Source organism: Sinocyclocheilus anshuiensis, unplaced genomic scaffold (genome assembly GCF_001515605.1).
Source record: "Sinocyclocheilus anshuiensis isolate Anshui unplaced genomic scaffold, SAMN03320099.WGS_v1.1 scaffold249, whole genome shotgun sequence".
Taxonomy (NCBI): Eukaryota; Metazoa; Chordata; class Actinopteri; order Cypriniformes; family Cyprinidae; genus Sinocyclocheilus; species Sinocyclocheilus anshuiensis.
In genome coordinates, this window is record NW_015540871.1 from 1,477,508 (window position 1) to 1,486,932 (window position 9,425).

At 37.0% G+C, this 9,425-nt stretch overlaps 1 long non-coding RNA gene across 2 annotated transcripts in view; it reads left to right on the top strand.

Annotated features, from left to right (window-relative positions):
- The first annotated feature begins 6,942 nt into the window (after nt 1-6,942).
- Nucleotides 6,943-9,425, top strand: part of LOC107688154 (uncharacterized) — a 3,423-nt gene continuing 940 nt past the window's right edge. The window contains exons 1-2 of one of the 2 annotated variants that reach the window (XR_001634201.1): nt 6,943-6,966; nt 7,369-7,391. This is a non-coding gene — a long non-coding RNA (uncharacterized LOC107688154). Of the gene's footprint in view, nt 6,967-7,331; nt 7,392-9,425 lie in introns of those variants that run through there. The other variant, XR_001634200.1, reaches the window with a different exon arrangement.

The following is a 9,425-nucleotide window of genomic DNA, read 5'->3' on the forward strand; positions in this document are numbered from 1 at the left end:
CATTTCAGCTCTCTTCCAATAGTGTCTGTGCAATCAGTCAAGAGTCCCCAACTAAGCAAGCTAAAGGCAACAGTGGCAAGAAACCAAAACTCCATCGGTGAGAGAAATGAATAGTAGAGAATTTAAAAAGGGGATTTTCCTTTTGGGAGAACTAGCCTATGCTTTAATGAAGCATCATGTCCGACACCCATCCACTTCAAACCGTTCCCTCATTCCTGTACATATGGTGGAATTATGACATAAGCTTCTCTCTTTATTTTTCATTCAACTCTGACTAGACTGTAGACAGTCATCAAAACAAACACAAGGATGTTAATGGTATGTGGGAAAATTTTTCATTCGTAAGAAATGAGAACAGTGGTCTTTTTGATTGGTAGTAACATTGAATATTCATCTAAACATGGCGATGTGGAGCAAACAACCACAAAAACATTTAATTTGCAATGGAACTTTACAGCTTATAAGTGTTTTTACAGTGAAACACTGCTCACTATTTCTGTCTTCATTAATGGTTGCTGTCCCAGCCTGTTTCCACACTTGATGAAAGGTTGTTGCGCATGACAGTGGAATTTTTATAGAGAAACTATTTTCGCAAAGAGAACTGCAATCAATTTCAGAATGAGATGGATTTATAGGCTAATAGTTTTAATCAATCAATTTAAAATTTGTGAACCCAGAAATTCCAGAAAGCCTCAAAATATGCATATATATCTGAATCATGCATATCATGCATAATTGGCGACTTTTCCTAGTTGCTGGAATTTTCCTCATGATTTATTGTGTGTGGATTACTTAAATGTATGGCAGGGTAATTATACTGCATTATGTGTATATTCTGGGATGCATACATTTACAGCCAGCATTCTCCAAATCTCGAGGAGATGATTGTATGCTCCGTGTCACTGGCTTGTGCTTTTGGCATTGTCCACCGAAAATGAAGATCACAACAGTGACCTTTGGGTGAAAAATAGCTTTGTGTATTGAAGTAAACAACAATTTCTCCTGCTGATTTTGTTTACAAGGAGAGCCTGTTTTACAGGTTAACAGGAATAGTGTGCTTTTGGACAACTTTTATAGGTCAAAAAAGTCAACAACAGGTGATTCTCTACTACTGTCGCGTTGCACACACACGAGGGACGAGGAAACGCTGGAGAATGTTGACAGGACTTTATTTGCACCAAGGAACCAAGAAACGCCCACGTGAAGACGACGGGGTCTGGGCTCGCTTGAGCCACTGCTATGAACATTAAACGCTCCTCCATATGGGGACGTGGAGGAGCGCACAGGAAAAAAGGGCAAAACAAAAAAACGTACAAAAACCGGAAATCAAACACGGTTATTAATTTCTTGTTTTCCAGTTTTCTTAAACTACTTGTAAAAGTTTGTGGCGCAACCCTAAATACACAACTGAGAGAGGAATAATTTACACGCATCTGCCTTTTGTAGCTCCTCTGTCTGATAATGTTGCTGATAGACAAACATAGACTGCAATGCAATGTTGCACAACCTCATTCAAATATTTCTTACCGTAAACCTAAAACATGTCTGGATGACATCTGGAGACTGTTGTATGCTTGTTAGTTGAATAGTTTAACATGCGGTCTCAGGATGCTTGCTTTGAACACCTCATCACTGAACATGCCTACAGAATAGAGGACAGTCACTTCACTTCGAGCCTGAGTATTAATGCAATATAAATATTCCTAATGCATTAATACCTTATAATACATCATAAAATATCACTTGTATGTTCTTGCGAATAATTGTAATGATAGTTATTGTAAATTATAAGCTTAGCTATATGTGGATAGTTGCATCCCTTTTCTGGAATACTTGAGCTAAAATATCTGAATTTTTGCTTTCACTTGATGGAAAAGAGCAACTTAAGTAAAAATACTTTCTAATGCACTACATATAAGCTGGATGTAAATTATAACTAAATTTGTCTTTTTCCTAAAATACACTCTATGAGCCTCATAGCTTTTCTGTCCTGTTATTGGACCCTTCTAATGGAAGGTAATGCATGAGCACATCCTAAACCAAAACAGAAGGAAGGAGCAGACAGAGGAAGGAAAGGCCCATCTGAGTGTCAGAAACATACAGACAGCTTCCTCAGAAGCCTCAACAGTGAGCTTCACTGAGAAAAACATAGGCGGCTATTTGTATAAGATGTTGTGGGAGGTGACTCGCTGACTGCGGGGATGCAGTGAGGAGATGGACTGTTTCGTCTTGTTGGATCCCTGCCACCTCCACACTCTCAATTACAGCATTTGACTGGGCCACTTCTGGCTGGCCGCGAAAAAGCGGCCTCAACCAGACGGGCTGGGAGCAGCAGCCATGCAGTGGTAAACCAGACGCAGATCACCTACACTTCCTCAGGCTTCTCGTGCTGCAGCAAACACAGTCTAGTCAAAATAATAGCATAAGTTTCTGTTTGAGTTTTCAGACGACGTGTAAATATACTCACATCAGATGGAGACAGAGACGGAAAGACAAAAAATTATTATTCTCATGAACAGGAAGCATTCTCATGTCAGAAAAAACTGTGGTCATTTAGGCCTCCTTAGAGGGCAGCCATTCCTGCGTAAGCAATATCGCACTGCTGCACTAAAGATCAGGCTGTATGTAATTAGCCATGCCGATATGCAAACCAACAGCACAATTGCTGCAAGCGTAATACTGAGAATTCAATAAACAAGGGATTAATTTAGCATTGTGTTCAGACAAAATTGGGCCAGTTCGTATATTTGTATCCACCAATGAAAATTGCACTGCATTCCACTGATGATTTTTTATCAGTAAAAAATATTTGCTGAATTTTTTTGCTCTGGCTAAAGTGACTTGAACGCACTTGACTTCATAATTAAGACATCCCAACTTGTAAATACAAACTTCCCAAGAGGGCTTGAATGCACCATTTGCAGCGTCTTGTGTATGACATCGCTTTGTACTTTGCATTTTTAAATGCAAAAATGCATTTTATGTGAGTGGCCCATAAAGCTGCTTGACCAATCAAAATTACAGGATCAAAAGTGATAAAAGCCACATAATGTGGGACATGTTGAGTGCATGTGAGATGATGACTTTCAATGTTGCTCAACTACATGAGCACATCATCATGCGTTCCGTATGCGAGCTTACTGTAAGTATCTCAGAGTTCATTTCATTACTCATTTTGTGGTTTCCACTGTTTTCCACTGTCCATCTTGAAGAGGTTCAAAGGAGGGAATATAAAAAATATGTAAAAGGCCTCACAATTCATGCTCAGGTGCATTTTACATTGTTTGATGTTTCTTAAGATCTCTGGGTGCTAAAGGTGGAAAATGATTCTCTAGCTAAATCACTGGTCCTGACACTTTTTTCTCTCATTACCCTTGATGTAAGACAACCTCATCTCTTCCAAGGACGAGTTCCAAACTGCTTTTTTGCACCCTTGAAGGACACTTTGGGAAGGGAACGCCATTTGTAGGGACTTTTCAAATGAAAGTGAACAATTGAATCCCTTCATGAAGGGCCCTTCCAGAAGTCCGTTAGCGAAGGGAACATGCGATGGTCACTTCCGTTTGTGATCATGTGATCTTCGGTTAGGAGATCTTGCGATGCATTTTAAAGCAAAGTTGGGGTTAATTTCGACTTCACATACAAACATAAGTAGAATAAGCAAATTAAATTTGTCTTTATTTTAATGTAATACAAAATATTTTTCATCATTGATAGAAATATGATTTAAGATGGTAGTGGAAGCAAGTTTAGTTTGAAAAAGTTTAATAGTAAATAATTAAACAATATTTCAATAAAATAATAATAATAAGAAGAAATATTTATTTGCAACAACTGATGGAGTGCTGAATCCTGCACGCACGCACAGCTTTGTCAAGGTAACATTTGGTCAGTCATTTCCTTCTCCAAGGGAGTTCCAAACACTTATACGAGACAGTAATGCCCTGCACCCTTTAAAGAACACACTCCAAGGGTTCTCTGCCCTTCGAAGTGAGTAGGGCATAGGGATGCTCACTTCCTGTTGGAATTCGCCACAAGAATAGCAAAAGGATCTTTCATTTTCAGAAACAGATTTACAGGAATTGAGATGCCCAAAGGCAAAAAACGTAGTCATGTTGATAAGCCAATTTTCTTTTCTCAGGGTTTCAATACATTTCCCTGACGATTTTTAGACAATACCAGTAACCGACTGAACAACAAAAGCAAATTTAATATGATTTTATGTCCAGTATTCTACACACATGCATTTTAATAAGAGGTACGTGTATATAAGGGTGTTCAGAAAGTTGCTTCTTGTCCAGTTGGTAAAATCATGATCGGTCATGATTTTAAATAAAATCTAGCAAAGAATAAAATGTGAATATAACTAAGGTCAATACACTACTGTTCAAAAGTTTAAATAAATCCAACTTGAATTTTATTAAGTTATTTTAAAATAAAAACAATGCTTTTGAACTTTCTATTCATCAAAGAATCGTGAAAAAGTATCACGGTTTCCACAAAAATATTAAGCATAACAGTTTTCAACATTGATAAAAAATATTTCTTAAGCAGCAAATGATTTCTGAAGGATCATGTGACACTGAAGGCTGGAGTAATGACTGCAGAAATTCAGATTTATCATCACAGAAATAAATTGCATTTCAAAATATATAAAAATAGAAAAGTTGTTTTAAATTGTAATAATATTTCACAATATTACTGTTTTTACTGTATTTTTGATCAAATAAATGCTGCTTCGGTGAGCATAAGAGACTAAATAAGACTAAAATCTTACTGATTTGATCAAACTTTTGAACGATATATGCATTTACATTAGATAATAGATGCTTTTGAGCTGGTATTATAACTAAATTCATTGTGATTCATAGGACAGCTGCAGCTCCGTTAGCCTCAGTGGCATAATTATGTATAATTATAACAGCAAAATGTCTGCAGGCATTTACATGTTTTTACAGGTAAAATTCAACCATTCTTAGAGGGAAACTGTGATAAACATCATGTAAGCATCTTGATTTATCTGTTCACTACAAGAGAAAGGACAGCAGTTACAACATTTAACAACTTGCAGAATTGCAGAAGAAAAAGAACAACACTTGTTTGCTATGGTTAATTTTAGACATTCAGATATTTTCATTTCTGTTTATACATAAGTAGCTTTCGTTTTCCATTGAATCTTTTAATTCAAAAGGGTGTTTGTTTCCTTATGCTCTCACAACACAAAAGTGAAGACATATTGTGTAACACTATGATCAACAAACAGTTCCTAGCATGCCATTGGTGAAAGATATTTTCACAATGTGAAATGACCACTGCCGCTCTGACCACTGCTGCCTGTCTGAAACCACAACGCCATGGTCATTGTCCAAATGAAATACACTGGCTCACCTCAGGCCAGACCACATTTGACGCCAGCAGAGCCGACAACACTCTCGCCCTCTCTGTGGGTAATTGCTTGTATCAATTCAACAACAGTCTAGTTTGACACAGTGAAACACTGAACTCTGAGAGCCCTTAAACACCTTGATCTGATATTTAAAGCAGCACTATGTAACTTTTTCTGTGTTCAAATTTTGCAAAATGTATATAATGAGCGAGTACATCATGAATTCATTTTGTCTTATTTCGAATCACTACGGTACACTTATAATAAGTACTTATATTCGGACTATTGTAGCCTGGTCGGGTCGTCACCGCTGCGGAGTAACACATACCTGCGTGAATCGCCATAGACGTAAACTTAGAGAAGTAGCTCCGGTTAGAATGTTCTTCCGCGGGATGTGTGCAGTTCTGTTTATTAACCGCTTAGAGCGCCAAAAGTTACATAGTGCTGCTTTAATAACAGCATTCTTCAGCTTTTTAGTGTGTCACAGTGCTGGTTGTGTATTGCTAACAGTTGATGTGTAGGGGGGATACGCTATTCTCTTCTAATTATAAATGAATAAATAAGTTATAATTGGCTGCATATTTTTTGTATTATTTAAAAAAAAAAATAATAATAATAATATACAGCCACAACAAAACACTAATAAGCAAATACAATTTTCTTGGATGAAAACAAAGCATTTAAAAAGTATTGCTGCCATCTATTGGTGTAAACAGCAATAGCTACATCTCACAGATTTGATACAAATCAAACCTTCCATATGCCCCAACCTCTTCAATCCTCTCATCCAGTGGTTTTCAAAACCTACATCCATTTTACTTTATATCAGAGCATTTAGTTTCATGAGTTTTACAATGTTTCATAACTATTGAAAATGATTTGTCATCTTTATTACTTAAGTGAATTGTTTTGTTTGCTTTGATAGATTTTGGAAAGAGAATACTGACTGTGTTCCAAAAGGGATAGTCCAGCTGCAGTAAGGCCAGTATGAGTGCAACCAATCAAACTGTAGAACTGTAAAGCACATGCAAGCCTCGTGCAACTTGGTTGCTTTAAAAATCATCATCAAGGTATAAAAGGTTTTTCTGGTCTGCTGTGTCTGAAGTGACTCCTGGCTGGAAGAACAGTTAATTTTGCATTTGTATTTATTTTAGTAAGAAAGATATATTTTGTAATTGTGAAAATTACTTGAATGATTGTGTTATTGTTATATGAATCATTTACTCTTTAAATTATTAGAGCTTGTGGCTAAATAAGTAGTGGGGAGAGTTTATAAATCTTGCACAACCAGTCTGAAGTTTGGTTTTGGTTTCATTTCTTTGAAGTATTTAACTCCGACTCTTTTACTCTAGTGCAGTCTGATTTAACGATACAAACTGAAGTTGCAAGTATGTCTTTCAAAGGCTTTGCCAACATGGGAACACAAAGGAAAAAAGATGAGAATTCCTTCAGTACGTGTCTCTAAGCTTTGTTTTGGTTATTATTATGTAACTTCAGTCTTTTATGTGCTCATTTTCTTACTTTATAAGTCTGTCATTCGATTGAACCTGTTTCATCTTTTGTTGGAAATGGTGCCACAGGTGAGTAATGTACTAAACTAGTACAGAAATTGGTTTATTACTAAAAAGTTATTAAAGTAAATGTAACATAGTAAATGTAGAGCACCTCTGGGAGGTAGGAAGTGGCTCTGTCTTTGCTCTATAAGTGCAGAAGACCCTTTGTGAATAGAAAGTCACCTGGAATGTATAAATAAACTGTTTAACATTGTCTTACTAATTCACGTGCCGGTTCTAAGTTTTATGTTTATGTTTTCATATCTTTTCATTCATTGATTTATTGTCTTGTTGCCTTATTTTCAGTTCCACTTTGTCATTGGTTGTTGTTTTCATGTGTTTCCCCATGTCCATGAATTGAAGCCCTCATGTTTGCCATGTTTGTTGTTTATCGTTTATGTAACCCGCTGATGGTGAGTCTTTGTCAAGGTCAAGGTCATGATTACGTTCAGGTATGTTCAAGTCAAGTCATTGTTGTGTTTTAGCTTCGGTGTTTTCTTTCAATAAACTGCACTTGATGTATTGCATTCTTTAAGTCAACTAAATTAGTCATAGAGTAAGAAATACTGAACATTATTCAGATTTGAGCATATTTAAGTGAAATATGCATCACACACTGTAGGCAGCGCAATCCTAAGAACCTAAGCACTTTGCCTATGTCTACTAATACACTACTTCCTTTTTCTATTGGTCTCTGGAATTGCAAGTCTGCTGTAAACAAAGCAGATTTTATTACTTCTATTACAAGTCATTCAAGACTAAACCTCATGGCCCTGACAGAGACGTGGATCAAACCAGAGGACAATGCTACACCTGCAGCACTCTCAAATAATCTATCTTTTTCCCACTCCCCCCGTCTGACTGGAAGAGGTGGAGGTACTGGTCTGCTTATCTCTAATGATTGAAAATTTAATCCTTTACCATCTCTGAGTATCAACAGATCCTTTGAATCACATTCAGCCACTATTACCCACCCTCTTAAAATCCATTTTATAGTTGTCCTCATCTGTGCCGCTTCAGCTCAAGGTTTTTCATGGCATTCATTATAGTCATGCCATACACACCCCTCGCATTTTTATTTCATTATTGACCGCACTACTACCGGTGATCGGCTCTTTTTGCACCGGCCGAATCCAGAGATTGTGGAATGGGTAGGTGGGCAACATTAGCCACTATCTCATCCTGTCTATGCCTGGCAAACGCGGTGCATCCTGGGTAATTCATTTCTCCCGGGCTTTATCATCTCAGTGGGCTAGTGAATGATTTACACTGACAGCCAAGCCATGCCAAGACCCAGTGCCATGAGCTGTGGTGAACAAAGGCTCTAGTTTAAACAAAACTGTTATGAGCACAGAATGAATTGGACGATGTGAAGCATGAATTGTTAGGTGAGTGTTAGATTAACAAGGGGCAAAGTTAATCAAATTTAATCTACAGTAACTGATTTATAGAGGCATTCATAATAAATTGGGTCAAAAAAAACAAAACAAGAAAGAAAGAAATCTGGGCAGCATGGCTTATTTTATACTTTCCAGGACTACATGTGGCTGTATATGTTGTCTGACCAATGGCAGAAATAAAAATAAATAAAAATCTATTTTATTTGTAAAACATTTAGCTTACTCAATAATCCAAAAAAATAAATAAATCAAAACATAATTATTCAATACATTAGCCATTTTTTGTTGTGTACCACTAATGTGCTATAAATTTACTTGTCAATATGGATTAATGTGGGTAAAATTATTTAAAAAAAACAACAACAACAAAAAACAAACACTAGCTTTCTATTTTTTCTATTCTATCTACTTGTTTTTCTTTGTGTGTGTGTGTGCATGTATGTGTGTGTATTATATATACAGTGGTGTGAAAAAGTGTTGGCCCCCTTCCTGATTTCTTATTTTTTTGCATGTTTGTCACACTTTAATGTTTCAGATCATCAAACAAATTTAAATATTAGTAAAAGATAACACAAGTGAACACAACATGCAGCTTTTAAATGAAGGTTTTTATTATTAAAGGAAAACAAAATCCAAAACTACATGGCCCTGTGTGAAAAAGTGTTTGCCCCCTAAACCTAATAACTCTTTTGCAATAACTTGCAAGTCTGTTACTGCACTGTGGAGGAATTTTGGTCCACTCAGCTATGCAGAATTGCTGTAATTCAGCCACATTGGAGGGTTTTCGAGCATGAACCGCCTTTTTAAGGTCATGCCACAGCATCTCAATAGGATTCAGGTCAGGACTTTGACTAGGCCACTCCAAAGTCTTCATTTTGTTTTTCTTCAGCCATTCAGAGGTGGACTTGCTGGTGTGTTTTGGATCATTGTCCTGCTGCAGAACCCAAGTTCGCTTCAGCTTGAGGTCACGAACAGATGGCCGGACATTCTCCTTCAGGATTTTTTGGTAAACAGCAGAATTCATGGTTCCATTTATCACAGCAAGTCTTCCAGGTCCTGAAGCAGCAAAACAGCCCCAGACCATCA